Raw genomic sequence first — 11852 nt, 5'->3', positions numbered from 1 at the left:
CTCCACCCGGCCGGCCACCGATCCCTCCTGACGCGCCGCCCGGCCGGCCACCCACCCCCTCTAGCTGTGCCGCCTCCCTTCACCACCTTCCTCCTAGCCCCCCTCGCCTTCATCCTCATCTGGCAGCCCGACTTCCGCCAGATCCGCGCCATGGCCGCCGCCCGGGAGCTGTGATAGCCCGGATCCGACTCGCCTCCTCCACATCGGGCAGCCACATCCTTCCACAACCTTCTTCTAGCTAGCGGCGTCCTCCCTCATCGTCGGCCACGGCGCCGGAGCCACTGGCTTTTGCTGCTGTGCATGATTTGTTTGCCCCAGGCGAGCATGCTGCAGAATCGGTGGCGATGGATGGATGCAGTTTAGGTGAGGCAGTAGCTCGCGCCATGAATTTCCAAGAGGGTGAGTTTGCATCTCGAGCCGTGCAGTTCATGGCAGTGTGCTGTTTCCGTATGCTTTTCGTAGTTTCAGTTGATCAGCGGCACCACGTCGTCACCCGTGGAGCACGCGCCTGCAGCTCTCCCCTCTACTCCACGCAGTTCACCGACGGTGGGGAGACAAGTGGACTGCATCTGATCCACAATGCACTGCAACACTCGGATGACTACGTCGCATGAAGATCGTGGCGCGAGCTGCTCTTCCTAGGTGTCCTCTGGAAACAACCGGTAGCCATGTCCCTTTGAATGAGGAGCATTTGTTGCTATCACCGGATCCGCCCCTACCTTGCCATTTCCTCCTCTCAATCTTGAAAACTAGGGATTCAGGCAGCAATATTTTCATCCCTCGCCTGCTCATCTTCGGGAATGGGACAGGGGAGATGCTGTCGGTAGCATTAGTCAGACTGTCAGATCATCGTTCCTATGTGGATGCATTTTTTTCTCTTTGATATACTCTGTAGTTTGTTTATTTGTTGATGTGTGTTTCAATTCTTCAACGACATCTTTCCTGTGGTTTACGTGCCGGAGCAGAGATGGACGGTGACGCCAACTACTTCGGTGGCAGCAACATGGAAGTCGCTGCGGCGCTTCTGCCCCTGGATGCCAGTCATGCATTTCAGCGGCGTGCACGTGGCGGTGAAAGTCCCTCGCGGTCTGCGGCGTCTACGCGTGCAGTCCGGCAGGGTAGCGCATGCAGTGCCTGAAACCCACAGCAGCGCCACCTGAGCCTCAAATGTAATTTTCTTTTTGTTTGCACATGGATGTTCTTCCTATTTCCAAGCCGCATCTATCGTCCAGACCCCCTTTCTTGTGTGTGTAATGTGCAGTTTGATTCGGGCACGTCTGCGGTTCAGTTATTTGTAGAAAAAAAGAGAAAAAGGTAAAAAAAACTTGTTGAAAAATCGATGCAGTCCACTATGTGAAGCAGGTGGTTCTCTTTGTAAAAGACAAAACGACGGGGTTCACTCCTAGCACGCGTGGTTCTTGATGTTTAGTTTGTTCATTGCGGGATATAACTAGCAACAAAAAACATGTTCATTACCTTTGGATACTTGCAGTACAGAACGCCACGATACAAAATAGATTTAGTAAAAAAAGAGCAGTTCCCTTGGCCCCCGAGAGCCATCCAAGACACGGAAAATGTCTGGACAATGACGAAAAAGGTAACGTGGTTCACTTTCGAGAGTGATGTTGTTCACTTGTGCCCAAAAATGAAAGTGCTAAAAATTTAGCGCAACAACAAACATAGTACTGAGGTTCACTTTGATATATGTCGAGGTTCTCTTGCCTCCTCTCTGCAGTCCACTCTTGTTCACAAAATTTTTGAAAGAAAAGACAACAAAAACTCGTCGGTGAAAAATTTACGTCTGACAAAAGAAATTATGCAGCTCGCTTGCCCGTCCGATGCAGTGCGGTTTTTATTTCGGAAGCAGTGCGGTCGGCCTATGATGTTGTTCATCCCGTAAGTGCAAAGAAATTGTTACGAAAGCGAAAAAAAGTAATGCGGTTCACTTTTTGATAGTGTTGTGGTTCATTTACACCAGATGTGAAGTGCACTCTACTTTCTCGTCCTTGAAAAAAATCACGTTTGAATAAAAGTAACAATGCCGTTCTCTTATCTGTGTGATGCAGTGCGGTTTTTCGTCCGTTGCAGTGCGGTTTTCAGTCGGATGAAGTACCCACGTCGATTTGGGTGTCGCGAAAAACAGAGTGTCCGCATTTCGGTAAATTCAAAATTCCTCTTAGACCGTAAAGAATTAGAGAGTGTGTTCTACATGAAAGAGTTGCGTATCGTCCATACCTTTCCAAAGGCGTATCGTTTGAATCATTCGGACCAGCGGTTTGCAAATTTTTTGCCAAAAATGGCCGCTGCCACTCGTCGTCCGCCGCACGATTTTCAAAATTAACTTAAAACCGTAAGGAATTTCAAAAATACTTCAATATATGAAAGTTGCGCCTCGTTCGTAGCTTTCCAACGGCGTATAACACGTCTCGTTTCGACAAACGGTTCAAAAACTGGAGCAAAAACAGTACCAAAAATTTGAAATTTTTTGAAAAACAGAGTTCCGCGATTTAGTAAATTTGAAACCGCTCTTAAACCGTAATGAATTAGAGAGAGATTTATATATGAAAAAGATGCGCCTCGACGATATCTATCCAACGGCGTATCATTTTCTTCATTCCGATAAGCAGTTTAGAAAAAAATGCAAAAAAACGCTCGCTGTCATTCGTCATCTGCCGCACCATTTTCAAAACTGCTCTTAAACCGTTGGAATCTCGAAAAGTGTTTAACATGTCGAAGTTGCACCTAATCCATAGCTTTTCAACTGTATATTACACGCCTCATTCCGATAAACGGTTAAAAAATTAGAGCGAAAACAGTACCGAAAAAATAACGCGTGCAGTTTTTTCCGACGAGAAGTTCACTAGTCTCTATTGCAATGCTCGTCGTCAAAATGATGCAGTGCGCTTCTGTTGAGCGTGCAGTGCCGAAGTGGTGTGCAGAATAGTTATTCTGCTAATATTAGCAGAATAGACCGTTTGTATATATATGTCCTCTACAGCATTCACTTATGGCTATTTCTTCAAGTTGCATTTTTCTGCTAAGTGAATGTGATCGGACCCTTCCCCCTCTATGCTATACTCAACCCAATCTATTCACAAATTCTTCATGTGCTTTCTATTTGAAACTCGTTCAAAATCTTCACTGTGTCTTTGACAGCTGAAGAATTTGCAAACGGAACTTTAAAACTAATCTTATCCAAAATTTTCGGTTTTACCGCTCAATCCGTTCCGGATCCCATGAAAGACTTATCTATTCACCCACGATCTAACACGATCTCCACTCCTCAGTACGTGGGTGACACATGTCAAGCGAAGGAGAAGGGTCAGGGGCAGGTTCGTCCAAAATCTTCGGGTGAACATCTTTTCACTGCGACTATAAATACCCCCTCATCCCTTCCTCACTTCCTTTACTCCGCTCGACCGCTCTCTCTCTCGCTCGAGATCCTCAAACCCTAGCGCCGCCGCTACTCCATCGTCGCCAGTGAGGAAGAGCTTCACTGCCTCGACCTCGTTGCCGTCGTACTCGCGCCGACCGCGGAAATCTTCACTCCGCCGCCGCCGTAGTTGTCTTCCTCCGCCAAGTTAGGGCGTGGAAAAGATCTGCATCGACGAACTTCACTGTTCTGCTTCTCAGTTCATCGTATTCTTCACACAGGGTAATTAAAAGTTACATTTACTACCCCTTTTGATTTGAAATTTCACAACAAAATCTTCAAAGGTGTTTTATTCTTCAAATCCTCACACACAAAACACCTCACTAGTCATCTATTCTTGATTCGTTTCTCTAAGCATCGTTTTTCTTCAAGATTCCTCAATTGTGTGGATCTTCGATCTATACAACTCTGGACCTAAGACAAAGAACGCTTAGTGAAATTCTTCAAGGCTCATCTGGTTAAATTCCTCAAACTTGTTCTTTTTGAAAAACCTTCTGAGAACGCATATGACCTCTCCAAATTCCTCGCAACTATACTCTATTCACAGGTACTCATGTCCGCTGCTGAATCACTAGGTTCTCATCAACTTAACTCATTTGCAGCGTTCCTCGAAGAAAAGTTGCACACTTCTTTAGAAAAATCGATTGTTCAAATTCCTCATCTGAAGAATATGGCTGATGGTAAGAGGCCGCAGAAAGGAGGAAAGAAGCCAGAGGTCATGACTGCTTTTGAAATCCCTGAGGACCTCTATGCTGATTATTGCACACCTGATGAGGCTAAGTATGGAAAAGAAACCAAAACTCAGCGCAAGGTGCACATACAGAAGATTGAACGGAGATGGGCAAGAGAATGGAGGGAGTACAGATATGTGACTCCAAAGTATATGAAGAAATTCACACTTAATCCTCCATGCCCAAGAGCTCCATTGGCACCTGGCCAAAGAGCTGATCCCACCAGCATCAAGCGTGGTGAGGATTTTCCTGAAGAATGGGCCAAGAGCCAAGCTAAGTTGGCGAGACAAGCTAAAGAAGCAGTGGGGAAATTCAATGAAGACTCTGCTACTGCTACTGCCACTGAGGCCTCTGTCAAGCCAAGAAAATCAATGGCAAAGAAGCCTGCTCACAAGCCAAGTGCTTCACCAACTATGCCCTCACTACCAAGTTCCTCAGCAATGCCCTCACGGCCAGAATCTTCAAAGCCCTCACGGCTAGATTCTTCAAAGCCCTCACGGCCAGTACCAACCACTGCTCCTCCTCCAAAGTCCTCAGCTGCTCTAGCAAAGTCCTCAACACCTGTACATCTGGCTACATGCCAAAGGACAACATGCATGTCTATTGCCTCTGGTGCCTCAGCAAGTTCCTCAGCTACACCAAAATCTTCATCAGGCCCTACTCTGTTGAAGACTAAGGCAACGGCTGGTCGAGGTACTCGGCCTAGCCCGAAGAAGAAACAGGTTGCTTTCCACGTGCCATCTAACGATGAAGCTGATGATGATGAACTTGCAGAAATCACCAGAGACCGACAAGAAAGGGCCGCTAGAGCCAAAGGCACAAATGTGCCACTGCTTTTGGATCCAAGGGCGATCCTTGATTACATTGATCTCTGGCACAAGGATCCAAATACTCCTATGCCTGATTTCAAGTTGACTCCTGGTCAAAGTCACATGTTGACCCATTTCATCACTGAAGAGAAATGGAAATTTGAGAAGGCCAGGCAGATCAAGAAGACTCAGTTCAGAAAGGAGAAGTTCCTGAAGAATAACATTGTCAATATGACACCTGATGAACTCCTCAAGATCCAAGCTGAAATCAAAACCCTCAGCAATGACTTCAATGCTTACTATGCTGATTGGCAAGGAGCCAAAGTCAGGTTTGTGAAACTGACTGAGAAATTCACAAATGTTGCAGCCCCATCGCAACAAGAAATTCCTCAAGCTGAAGCATCTGCTTAGCCAACTGAAGAACATGCCAGCACCGCTGATGACATTCAGGCTGCTGAAGAAAATGCTAGTTCCAGGGCTGATGACTCCATTCCAGCCGCTAAAGAAATTATCAGGGCATCCACTAGTGGTGCGCCTGAAGAAACTGAAAATGTCAGGGCAACTGCATCAGTTGCGCCTGAGGAAATTCAACCAGAAACCTCAGTTCCATCTGCGCCTACACCAACTCCAATTCTTCCATGTGCATTCGATGTGAAGAAGACCAAGGCTGCAGAGCAAGCTGCAGTGAAGAAAAGGAAAGCATCCGGTGCTTCAGAATCTTCAGCTCCAAAGAAGATGAAGCCTCTGACAAGCTCTATTGAAAATCCAATTGATGCCGTTCCAATTTCCACCATGCCATCAAAGGACCTTGTTCCTTTTGGTGAGAAATATGTGATCCCAAGCGGATCTAATGAAGAACCTCAATCTGCTGCTTCTTCAGAGCAGGTTGATGAAGAAATTGAAGTGGATGCGATCCCTTCAACGACTGTTGCTTCCTCGCCAATGCCTCAGTTCACAGCAGAAGAGGCTGGCGTTGAAGAAATTGAAGATGAAGACGTGGACATTGGCTGCACAACGCCCGTGATGAATGATGACTTTTGGGAAAGTCAGCACCCCAATACTCCACTCTTCACCCCACTTCAACAAATACCTCAGTCCCCTGCACCAACTGTTCAAATGGGCTCTGAAGAAACTCATCCCACCTCGTCTATGCAAGAAGACATTCCAGCCACTAGTGCTGAAGAAGCTGCTGTTGTTGAACCTTTGAACACGCAGCCTGCTACTGAAGAGGAACCAGAAATTCCTCAGCCTGAAGAACCTGAGATTGCGATTCCTGAGGTTGTGATGCAACTCACTGACACTCCAGTGCCCAAGCCCACGGATCCATTCTCAAAGAAGCAAAAGTTCAAGGCTGAAGATTTCTTCAACGAACATGTGTTCTTCACTGACTATAACCCCTATGACTCTGCTCGCATAAGGAAGAGGCGTTTCTGGATTGCTAGTCAAGCAAATTTCTATTCCTCAGTACTGTTCAACAAAGACAAAGTCTTCGATCATGAACACATTCCTCATGTAGACATGGAGTCTCTGCCGTGCTTCGAACCAGTCCTCAGTGTTCTTCATGATGCTGGATTGCTAAATTTCTGCACTGACATCTGTGACTGGAATGAAGAACTCATTCTTCAATTCTATGCAACGCTGCACATCACAGGGAACTCTGAAGATGTGAATTAATGGGTGTTGGACTGGATGTCTGAAAATACTCACTACAAGGCACCAGCAACTGAATTGCTTCATCCCCTCCCACTCAGTCCTCCCCTTGACGGTGCTTGTTGTCTCTACAGTGAACCTAAACTTTCAAATCATTTCATGCAAGTGTTGACGAAGCCTTTGAAGCTAGGGCAGGCTCCTCGAACCATATTCCTCGTCAAGGACTTACTATATGTGCCTCGGACTGTCTATCACATTCTGACGAAGACAATGAGTCCTATCAAAGGCCATGACTCAAATGATGAAGAGGTCGTTGGCATCATGAAGAACATGCTTTTCAATATCATTCATGGCGTTCCCGTCAACTTCCATGATTTCTTCATGAGGGCTTTGGCGAATATTGCTATGTCACCATTTGAGCTGAAGCCTTATGCACCATGGATTATGAGATTCATCAGGACGAGGGCTTCACTAAATTACAAAGCTGACACTTTGAACCATGGCAGCTACTTGCCTCCCATTGAAGTCCTCAAACAGACATATTCCTCAGCTGATGACAAAGGCAAGGCATCTGCTATGATAGATGAAGGCATTCGTCCATTGGATGGTCAATTTCGCAAGGCTGCATCCTACTCCACCAATGATGACTCTGCCACACATGACTCTGCCGCCAAGCAAAATCCTCAAGCCACAGCTCCCAGGGTGATGACTGATCGTGAGTTACTCCTCAGTCTTCATCAGAAGGTTGATCGCAATCATAAATGGGTCAAGCGTCAGTTTGGTTCAATTCTTTACAACATGACCTCAACACACAATGCTGTGAAGAAAAACCAATACTACCTCCATGAAACCTTCAACCATACCTGGGCTGTTCTATCTCATGTCTACAACGCTGCAGATCTGAAGAATATGGGTCTTAAGGAAGAATTTGACTGGTCTGCACCCCCACCGAAGAAATTCAAGAAGGTCAAAGTTCCTTCCTTGGTGGCCAGCTCCTATTCTTCATCACGCGAGACTGATGAAAATGAATATTTGGACGACACTGCGGCAGGCCCTACTACAACAACCGACCCCAACAACGCTGGCGCTCCTCCATCAACTTGATATTCTTCAGGGGCGTTAGTCCTCAGTTTTGATCCTTTTGGTCATTCGATGACAAAGGGGGAGAAATTTGAGTTAGTCTTCAAGCGGGTCTATTATATGGGCGTTTATTTTTTGCTAAGTTACAACTCTCGTTCTTCTGAAACTTTATTGGATCGAGTTGTAATCTTAAACCCGACGGTGCCCTGATACTTTTGATGCACTGTGCTTTGATACTCTCGATATGTTATTCTGCATGCTTGTTCCTCATTAATGTTACTGCACGCATGCTGAATTTCATCAGGCACCATATTTCATCATGCATTTCAAATTCTTCATATCATATGTCAAATGCGTGTATGAATTACAAGATATAGGGGGAGATCTCCATGATTCAACTCTTCAAGTGTGCATTGCTTCAAAAGCAAATTCCTCACTATGCACATCTTCAGGGGGAGTTCTTCTATATCTTGCAATCAAATTCCTCAATATCAGTACTTACACTTCACATGTTTATCCCCGTTGAAAACTTAACCTATATTGTCATCAATCACCAAAAAGGAGGAGATTGTAAGTGCATCTAGTGCCCCTCAGTGATTTTGGTGTATTGAAGACTTATAGGTTAAGGGACTAATGCATTTTTAAGTGTACACATGTCTATAAGTCTATGAGGAGTTTGATATTTACAGGGAAAGTCGACCCCTAAAACAGAATATTTTCGACTGAAGATTTTGGTATTTCTGAAGACTTTCATGAAGAATTTGAAAGTGAAGAAATTGGTGTTACCGTGAAGACTTGATATTCATGCAAGGAATATGAAGCTTGAAGACTTTTGTTTTCATAGTTTTGTTTTTCTCTTTCTTGAGTCATAGGAAACACCGTACTGTTAAAGGGGGTCGAGGAAATACTAAGGAAAAATTTCCAAGAGATGCTCAACTCAAAATCCTACACCTACCAAACCCTTCGAGTGAAGCCTTTGGAAATCTCATACAGTTCAGTCAATTTCTTCAGTGACAGAGACGAAGTTCTTCTGGTCGCTGAGGAATTTGTCCTGACTGAGGAGTTAGGAATTTGCCAGTGTGGATTGCCTACACAGTGAGGAACATGATAGCCCTGAGGAATTTGAGAGTCCAATTTCCGACCGTTGCTGTGCTGCGCGCCAGCTGTCCCAAAATATCTTATCCACCTAACGGTCATATCAGGCAAGGGCATTTATGTCTTATCATGTCGGGCTGCTCCCTAGGCTATAAATAGCTGCCCCCTACAACCACTAGTTGGTTGGCTGCTCCGAGAGAAACTGACACTTGTCATTTGAGAGCAACCCATCCTCCAAGGACTTTGAGCGAAAATCATCGAGTGAGGAAAATCCCAAACCCAAACACCTACAAACCCCAAAGTGATTGAGCATCACTGAAGAGATTGATCCTGCGTGGATCCGACGCTTGTTACCTTTGAAGACTGTGCTTCTTCCAGACGGTTAGGCATCATGGTCTAGAGCATCCAAGAGGAATTGTGGATCGCCGAGTGACCGAGTCTGTGAAGGTTTGGAAGTCGCCTGAAGACTTACCACGAGTGATTGGACGAGATCTGTGTGATCTTAGTTCAAGGAGAATACGGTGAGGACTTGGTGTCCTGAGCTGCGTGCTCAGCGACTGGGTGTCCGGGACTGCGTGTTCTCGAGTTTAAATACTCAGCCGCTCCAACCAGACGTACAACTGAGACAGCAGTTGGAACTGGTCTACCAAATCATTATCTTCACCAACCTTACTGGTTCTATTTCCTCAACTCTTTCATTTCCTCATTACTGTGTTGAGTGATTGTTCATATCTGTGTTTGAAGACTTTGACTGAAGACTTTCTCAATTTCCTCAGTTCAGTTTCTTCAGTCTGTTTGTCTTCATCTTGTGTTATCCTGTGTTTACGCTTCTGTACTCTGTGCTTGTCTTCATTTCATCATGATGACTATGTCTCTATCCTGTTATACTTACTTTTGAGTACATATTCCGCTGCTAGTAGTTCTTCGCTAAGGAATTTCCTCACCGGCAAATTCCTCAAGTGAAGAATTCATAAAAATCGCCTATTCACCCCCCTCTAGTCGATATAACACACTTTCAGCCATGGACCAGCTCCCGAGCTCTGTCGTGCCACCCTCGTCCTCTCCGTCAGCTCACGTGGCCGGAAGAGCCCCAACACGCCGTCCCCGACCTCTTCTTCATCGTCGGCCACCACGGATCTCCATCATCAACTCGCCGCCGTCTGAGCTTCCCCGAGCATGCTGGCCATCCCTACGACACCACAGTGAGCCCTCGATCATTTCCCCCCTCTCCCAGCGATCAACCCCTTCCTCTAGCCGCCTCCTCCACCGGAGCCGAGACGCTCCGCCGCACGAGCTCGACACTGGCATCCTTCCGGTGACCATTTGGTTTCGCGCATATGTCCACTGGCATCGTGCGCATGCGAAGAACCCGTAGGTACTAACTGCTAGCCTCTCCGCACGCTATGTCGTCGGCTTCGTCGACGTCCGAGCTCCGACCGCCGCCACAGCTCGTCGCCGGGCACGATTCCGATGACCCCGCGACCTCCCACTTGGCCCTCTGGATGTGCAAGATCAAGGGCTACTCCCTGGTGCCCTCAGTGCGCTAAGCCGACGCCTCTAGCACAAGTCCGGCATGCCCCGCCGTGTCCTGTGGTCGCCGTCGGCTGGTCTCCGACGTGATGACATGGCACCATAATTAGGGACTAATGACCCTGCTAATTAGCCCCCTCTCTCACTGATGTATGGGCCCCATGCTCTTAACTAACCACGTCTTAAACTTCTATTTAGTTTAGGTTAATCACAGTGGCCCACGCGTCGGCGTTGACCTCGCTGACGTGGTTGTTGACCGGACCCCACCTGTCAATGACACTAAACAACACCGGGTCACTGACCAGTGGACCCCACTGGTCAAGTTTGACCTATACCAGGTCAGTTGACCTGCTGATGTCACAGTGACGTAGTGCTGACGCCATAACTCATTTTCTGGATTAAATTTAATTCAGGAAATTCCAAAAAATATCCAAAACTTCAAAAATTCATATAAATTCAACCGTAACTTAGAATGAAATAATTTATATATGAAAAATGATCAGAAAAATCCAATCTAACCATCTATACCATTTTCATGCATGTTAGAACAACTTATGGCTGCTGTTTAGGACAATTCAATTAAATGGCATTTAAGAGATCACATATGGAGTTTGAAGTTGAACCTAGTGTTCAAACTAACTTCATTTAACCTATTGCTAGTTGCATTAGCTCAAATCACTGCATATTGCCATGTCATGATCATGCATCATATTGAGCATTGCATTGATTGTGTTCTTCCTTGTTTGCCGGTGTTTGTCCCCTCTCGATAGACGTGGTTCCGACGATGAGTTCGATGACACTGATGAAGAGCTATACTATCTTTAGAAGTGCCAGGCAAGCAAAACCCCCTTGTTCATTCCGATACAATCCCACTCTCTCGCTCCTGCTCTCTTTTACTGCATTAGGACAACAACGATTCAACTGTTACATGCTGCGGTAGTTGAACCCCTTTCCTCTGCATGACCTGTCATTGCCACATTAAATAGATGAAACCCACTAGCATGAGTAGGAGTTGTTTGAGCCTTGATGTGCCTACTCATTCATGCTTGTTTGTCATGCCTGCTACTACTTAGAGCTGAGTCAGGTCTGATTCATCGGGGATGAATTGGAGGTGTGTGAACATGTCCTATTGTGTGTGGTCTAAGTGTGTGAACACGATTTGGTAAAGGTAGCGGTGATAGGCCATGTAGGAGTACATGGTGGGTTGTCTCATTGAAGCCGTCCTCAGGAACTGAGTTCTGTGTTTGTGATCCATGAACAGTTACTACCACCCATTGGAATGCTTAAGTGCCCCTCTCAACTTATTAATCAACTCGATCTCTATTCAGGAGTTGCAACTAGTTTCTGGTGTTTGTAGGTTGTGTTAGTAATCTACCAAGTGGCACCCAATATAGGTGGCCTTGGGTCAGACTAGGCACCATGGCTGAGTATGCCAAGCGCCGCCCGTTTGGTGGGCTTGGAACCCTGTACACATCGTTTGGGGCCGTGAGCGATACCCCGGCCGGATCTCCTTGCGGATGGAAC

Source organism: Triticum dicoccoides, chromosome 2B (genome assembly GCF_002162155.2).
Source record: "Triticum dicoccoides isolate Atlit2015 ecotype Zavitan chromosome 2B, WEW_v2.0, whole genome shotgun sequence".
NCBI classification, from domain to species: Eukaryota; Viridiplantae; Streptophyta; class Magnoliopsida; order Poales; family Poaceae; genus Triticum; species Triticum dicoccoides.
The sequence above is the reverse complement of the archived record's forward strand: the minus strand, read 5'-3'. Positions refer to the sequence as shown.